We start from the raw sequence: 7,201 nt of genomic DNA, 5'->3' as shown, positions 1-7,201 counted from the left end.
ATACATGGAAGAAGCCTGGGGATGCTGTAAGTCTCAGATAGATTATATAACGATAAGACAGAGATTCAGGAATCAGGTTTTATACTGTAAGACATTTCCAGGGGCAGATGTGGACTCTGACCACAATCTATTGGTTATGAAATGTAGATTAAAACTGAAGAAACTGCAAAAAAGGTGGGAATTTAAGCAGATGGGACCTGGATAAACTGACTAAACCAGAGGTTGTACAGAGTCTCAGGGAGACCATAAGGGAACAATTGACAAGTACGGGGGAAAGAAGTACAGAAGAAGAAGAATGGGTAGCTTTGAGGGATGAGGTAGTGAAGGCAGCAGAGGATCAAGTAGGTAAAAAGATGAGGGCTAGTAGAAATCCTTGGGTAACAGAAGAAATATTGAATTTAATTGATGAAAGGAGAAAATATAAAAACGCAGTAAATGAAGCAGGCAAAATGGAATACAAACGTCTGAAAAATGAGATCGACAGGAAGTGCAAAATGGCTAAGCAGGGATGGCTAGAGGACAAATGTAAGGATGTAGAGGCTTATCTCACTAGGGTAAGATAGGTACTACCTACAGGAAAATTAAAAAGGCCTTTAGAGAAAAGTCAACCACTTGCATGAATATCAAGAGCTCAGATGGAAACCCAGTTGTAAGCAAAGAAGGGAAAGCAGAAAGTTGGAAGGAGTATATAGAGGATCTATACAAGGGCGGTGTTCTTGAGGATAATTTTATGGCAATGGAAGATGATTTAGATGAAGATGAAATAGGACATATGATACTGCATGAAGAGTTTGACAGAGCACTGAAAGACCTAAGTCGAAACAAGGCCCCGGGAGTATACAACATTCCATTAGAACTACTGACAGACTTGGTAGAGCCAGGCCTAACAAAACTCTACCATCTAGTGAGCGAGATGTATGAGACAGGCGAAATACCCGCAGACCTCAAGAAGAATATAATAATTCCAATCCCAAAGAAAGCAGGTGTTGACAGATGTGAAAATTACCGAACTATGAGTTTAATAAGTCACAGCTGCAAAATACTAACACGAATTCTTAACAGATGAATGGAAAAACTGGTAGGAGCCGACCTCGGGAAAGATCAGTTTGGATTCCGTAGAAATGTTGGAACACGTGAGGCAATACTGACCCTACGACGTATCTTAGAAAATAGATTAAGCTACTGATTACGAATGGTGTGTGTTCTTTCAGACATGTCCGAACAGACAAAGACACCATGGTTTGATATAACTACTCAACTCGCACTAACGCTGTCTGATTGGAGTAATACACTGAAGCGCCAAAGAAACTGGTATAGGCATGCGTATTCAAATACAAAGATACGCAAACAGGCAGAATACGGCTCTGCGGTCGGCAACGCCTATATAAGGCATCAACTATTTGGCGCAGTTGTTAGATCGGTTACTGGTGCTACAATGGGAGATTATCAAGATTTAAGTGCGTTTGAACGTGATGCTACAGTTAGCGCACTAGCGACAAGACACAGCACCTCCGAGGTAGCTATGAAGTGGGGATTTTTCCCGTGCGACCATTTCACGAATGTGTCGTGAATATCAGGAATCCGGTAAAACATCAAATCTCCGACAACGCTGGGGCTGGAAAAAGATCCTGCAAGAACGGGACCAACGACGACTGAAGAGCATCTTTCTGCGTGATAGAAGTAACTCTTCCGCTAATTGCTGCATATTTCAGTGTTGAGGCATCAATAAGTGTCAGCGTGCGAACCATTCAACGAAACATAGTCGATCTGGGCTTTCGGAGCCGAAAACCCACTCGTGTACCCTTGATGACTACACTAAAAGCTTTACGCCTCGCATGGACCCATCAACACCGACATTGGACTGTTGATGACTTTAAACATGTTGCCTCGTCAGACGAGTCGCATTTCAAATTGTATCGAGGCCATCGACGGGTACGAGTATGGAGATAACCCCATGAATCTATGGACCCTGCATGTCAGCAGGGGACTGTTGAAGCTGGTGGAGGCTCTGTGAAGGGTAGGGCATGTGTAGTTGGAGTGATATGTGACCCGTGATACGTCTAGATACGACTCTGACAGGTGACACGTACGTAAGCATCCTGTCTGATCACCTGCATCCATTTATGTCCATTGTGCATTCCGATGGACGTGGGAAATTCCAGCAGGACAATGCGACACCCCACACTTCCAGAATTGCTACAGAGTGGCTCCAGGGACACTCATGAGTATAAACACTTACGCTGGCCACCAAGCTCCCCAGACAGTACTCACCGTCCAAGACAACGTACTGCGTTTTATTGCTTAAAAACACTTTGAGCCATTCCCATTGCTGAAAACTTATTTCGCATATTCGGACGCTGGTAAAAGTCAGCAGTGTCAAACTGTGTCAAATGCTTTCCGAAAAATCTATGAATAAGCGATCTGCCTGTTCCGTGGTTCGGAAGCTATCCTGCGAGAAAAGTACAATTTGAGTTTCGCATGAGCGATGCCTTCTGAACCTGATTTATGGGTAGTAACTTTTCTGGTCTCAAGGAAATTTATTACGTTAGAACTTATAATATGCTTAACAATTCTGTAGCAAATCCACGTTATGGATGCTGGCCTGTAATTTTGTCCTCTTAGCCTTCGTATGTACGAGATTTATCTGCACTTTTCTTCAGTAGTCTTGAATTTTCCGTTGGGCGAGAGATTCACGCTAAATGCAAGTTAAGTGACGAGCAGTACTAGGCTATTTATAAAACAAATTGTGATTCCATTTGGACATGGCGACCTACTAATTTTCAATTCTTTCAGCTGATTTTCAGCGCAAGAGAAAAGTCAATATTTATATCCTCCACAGAGGAATTCGTGTGGCGATCAAACGATGGTATGTCTGTACGACCCTCCTGTGTGAACGACTTTCTAAACACGAGATCTGAAGCCTTAGCAGCTTTCCTATTACTATCTTCTATTGACACACCAGGCTGATCTTCAAGTGAGTGAATAGATGCCTTTGACCCACGTGGTGATTTCGCGTAGGACCAGAATTTTCTACGATTCTTGGGAAAATCTTTCGCTAACGTATGGCGTTGGAAGTTGTGTGCCTCGTGCATCGAACGTTTTATAGAGGCACGAATGTCTGCTAACTTTTCCTTGTCGACATTCCAGCATTCCTTTTTTAACCGAGAGTGCAGCATTTCTCGACTTTTATTAAGCTACGATGGGTCTTTTCGTCCTTATTCCAGTTAATCGGGACATAAGACGTACTTACCCAGAGCGCTATGTACTATCAGTTTATGATTTACCCGCAGTTCCTCTGCGCCCATCGTATTGTAACTAAATGACGTTGATTCATTGTCTAAGTAGGATGTTAACAACTGAGTATGTGCTCTTTATAAGATAAAACTCTCCTAGCCCTCTTGATCGATTCATTAACTTAAGTGACAGTCGTAGCTCTGATGACATCGTGATCGCAAATCTTTGTCTCAGCACTGACATTGTCGGTAAGATCAGATCCGTCTGTGGGTACCCTGTCTAAAATATTTCCATTGCGCGTGGCTTGTCCCACTAGTTGCTCAAGACAGCTTTCGGAGAAAGCATGTAGAATTTCTTTACAAGGCTGTCTGTGCGTACCACCTACAACTAAGCCATGGACGTCCTAGTTTATATTCCGTAGGTTAAAGCCGCCTCCAACTAACACTGCATGACTAGGGTACTTCTACACTACCGAGTGAATATTTTCTCTAAATGTTTCTACAGCTGTAACATCTGAATCTGGCGCTTGGTAACAACATCCGATGATTAATTTGAGTTCATTTTTGGCAGCTACTCACATCTAGATAAATTTACAACCTTATCGTTAAAATGAAACTCAGAAATAACTTCATTGTCAGTTTCTAAGTGAAAGTTTTGTTGTGCCAGAAATTTCTGCATTTTTGCATATTCGTTTCAACTTTGAATTTTAATTGAAACGTGGCTGCTGTTTCGCCTTGTTCCAGTACTCAGCATAAGTCTCTGTACGCTACAAAATTTCTAAAGATGCATCCATCAGTCAATCTTTGAAACAGTTTGGATGATCATCTATCAACTGACACCCAGCAGCGTGACAAAAAGTATTGTACATTTCTTTGGAGCAGCAACCAATCAGGCCATTGGACGGCAAAAGTCGGTTTTTGCTTTGACATTCCTGATGAATGTTTACAACTTAATGGACGCAGATTTAGACAGACCTACATACTGTTTTCATTGCTGAGATCGTACAGTACTCTTGCATGCAAGAAATACACCGCTATTATAATTTTCCGCGTTCACTTTATTTTACTTTTCTTTCACGCATGCGAAAGATTGAAAGGGTCCACTTTTGCTTTAGCATTCTTGGTGAATTTTTGGAGCTAGGTGAAAGCAGATCTGGATGGACTAGCATGGTTCTTTAATTGGCGAATCAGCACGATGCTCTTTCACGTAGGGAGCGCATTGCTTTTATAATATTCTGCATTAACTTAATGATATTTCTGATGTTTATTTCAAGCATGGTAAATTCACTCCTTTTTGTGACAGCTCGAAAGAACTGGGACTTGGTGTTCTGCGAATGGGCTTTAGCTTTGTATCCATGTCGGCGAGAATATGCACCGAATCTTTCATAATCTGTTCTTGTACAATGCTTAAAGGGCCTCTGTTATCTGGCAGTAAGTCATTTAAATGTTAATGTCTTTCTTTCTGGGGCGAAGGTCACATGTATGAACAGTAGGTAGTAGAATGAAATTTTCACTCTACAGCGGAGTGTTGGTAGAGCACTAGCCCGCGAAAGGCAAAGGTCCCGAGTTCGAGTCTCGGTCCGGCACACAGTTTTAACCTGCCAGGAAGTTTCAGTAGGTAGAGTTGTTTACTTGCCTCTTGCACTAATGTTTCAAGAATATCGTCCGCTGTTACCTCTTAATATATCGACTACTTATGGACTTCTGCATTCTCTGATGGATTTTGCATATTGTTAATTTACGAGTCCAGCTTATATATCTGTCTTGTTTGTAGACTGTTACAGACTAAATGTGGAGAAACTAAAACATACTTAGTCCAGGCGCGAAAAGTTTATCAAAAATGTATTTCTATCTTCATTACTTACTACGTATCCCAAGCCTTCATAAGACTACAACAAGCAGTGCTATATGTACGACCCTATTTAACTGTACTTTCTTCTCTAGCCGGCCGAAGTGGCCGTGCGGTTAAAGGCGCTGCAGTCTGGAACCGCAAGACCGCTACGGTCGCAGGTTCGAATCCTGCCTCGGGCATGGATGTTTGTGATGTCCTTAGGTTAGGTAGGTTTAACTAGTTCTAAGTTCTAGGGGACTAATGACCTCAGCAGTTGAGTCCCATAGTGCTCAGAGCCATTTGAACCATTTTTTCTTCTCTATATCTGTTTCATTAGCAGCTGTGTAACTAAATATTTTCAACACCAGTAATTTTCAACTCCACAAGGTAAATCACACTGGACTCGCATTCGGGAGGACGACGGTTCAATCCCGCGTCCGGCCATCCTGATTTAGGTTTTCCGTGATTTCCCTAAATCTCTCCAGGCAAATGCCGGGATGGTTCCTTTCAAAGGGCACGGCCGACTTCCTTCCCCATCCTTCCCTAATCCGATGAGACCGATGACCTCGCTGTCTGGTCTCCTTCCCCAAACCAACCAACCAACCAAGGTAAATCGATGAGCGGTAAATCCAATCTTGGAGACATAATTAAAATACCTCATTTTAAATGCTGAATTAATAAGCTTTTACTATGCAGTCAGAGGAGTGTCCTCTTTAGCTTGCTTTTAAATATATTCTTATAGGTTTGCTTTGCATGGATTATCCCTATAAGGAAGAATGTAATTATAGTAATGTTCCCAGAGGCATCTTGTGTACTTTATGGGCCTGACTACTCATGTATCTAGTCTACTATTAGTAAAGTGACTACTCAAACACAAGGATAGCTCAGTTACAATTGTGTAATCGTGCCAGGATCCGCCAAGACTACAGAGCAAACCGTTACCTTACAGTTAGCTTAGCCTGAGAGAATTTACCCTATAATGCGAAAAAGAATAGTAATCCCACAAAGCATTTATTAATAATGCTGAAATTGGTTTTTGTCATCTCAACATTTAACTTTAACATGTTAAGTAAAAATTAAATGTAAGGAATTTTTAAAGGATGTACTCTTTTCGTCACTGTCTAATCACTTATATCGAAAATATATAACTGGCCACATATCGACTAACGCGACCAGTACTGTAGTTACACAGCGGTAGTAAACATTTACGATAACATGTGCAAGCATATCTATTCCACGTGAATTCACTGGCTGGCATGTCGCTGACTTCGCTGATCTAGTCATCCAGTTTCTCACCTGTCTTCACTAGGCTCACACCACTTTTCACCGAAAAAGCCAACACCGTTACTGGGAGTCATATACGGAACGTCTGCGTTAAGCAGCTATTGCCATTAACCACTAGATTATGGAACCATTCAATTAAAATGCGACTTGGTAGTACTGCGACTTCAATGTTTAACTTTAATCGCGAGTATCTTTACGAACGAGGACGAACAGAGTGTAATGAGCAGTCTAATCTGAAGACGTTAAAGACAAAATGTTGGATAAAAAAATCTACCAGACATTGTTCAGCAGATATTTCATCTTAAATAGTTTAGAGAATCCACAGAAAACCATATTACAGGATGGGTGGGTAGGGATGCGCAACCCACCCGAAAACGAATCCTTCGTCTTTACCACTGCGCTAACTCGCGAAACTCTGCACTTTCTTATTCGATAATTTTCCAAATATGTGGCTTGTCCGCATGCATACTATTGTTAATAGACTGACTCTTGTAGTGATCTTGCGATCAAATATGAGCTGAAACATACTTCCAACGTTCATGGTTTCAGGTTCGAGTGTTATAACGGTAACTTTAGTCATGTTATAAATGTATCAGAACACAAGGTCCCATGTCAATATGTCCATGATAAGCTGCCGCTGGTTGTGGCATCCACGTTTTTGTACTTTAGTTATCCTCACAGGTTTCATACACCACTATATACAGGCTGTCCCAGGAGGAATCGTCAATATTCAAATGATAAGAATCACGATTCAAAGCAAAACATTGTCTACTAAACATGGGCTCTAATATGCTTTACGATACCTTAAGAGCTATGAGCATTTCTTCATCTTGGATAGTATGAAATGCATCTC

Source organism: Schistocerca nitens, chromosome 6, assembly GCF_023898315.1.
Source record: "Schistocerca nitens isolate TAMUIC-IGC-003100 chromosome 6, iqSchNite1.1, whole genome shotgun sequence".
Classification (NCBI taxonomy): domain Eukaryota; kingdom Metazoa; phylum Arthropoda; class Insecta; order Orthoptera; family Acrididae; genus Schistocerca; species Schistocerca nitens.
Note: the sequence above shows the minus strand (reverse complement) of the source record.